Source organism: Schistosoma mansoni, chromosome 4 (assembly GCF_000237925.1).
Source record: "Schistosoma mansoni strain Puerto Rico chromosome 4, complete genome".
Taxonomy (NCBI): domain Eukaryota; kingdom Metazoa; phylum Platyhelminthes; class Trematoda; order Strigeidida; family Schistosomatidae; genus Schistosoma; species Schistosoma mansoni.
Genome location: NC_031498.1, coordinates 25,234,330 through 25,234,575, shown reverse-complemented (window position 1 = coordinate 25,234,575; position 246 = coordinate 25,234,330).

The following is a 246-nucleotide window of genomic DNA, read 5'->3' as shown; positions in this document are numbered from 1 at the left end:
ATACATGATTCATATTGCGGTGGCTGAGATTAGTATTCCGGACTGAATAGATGAGGATAGGAAGTTTATGCGTCAGTGGTCCAGTCGAAAAGTCACTGTTTCTCTAATCGGCAGTATCATTACATTATTTATTGATAGGGCGCAAGGCCACAAGTTATAACATGGTGCTCCAATGGAGTCAGCATCTAATCGAATAAACTTTATTAACGCCTGCTGCTCCTCGTGGAGCATGAGATATCAACCAAG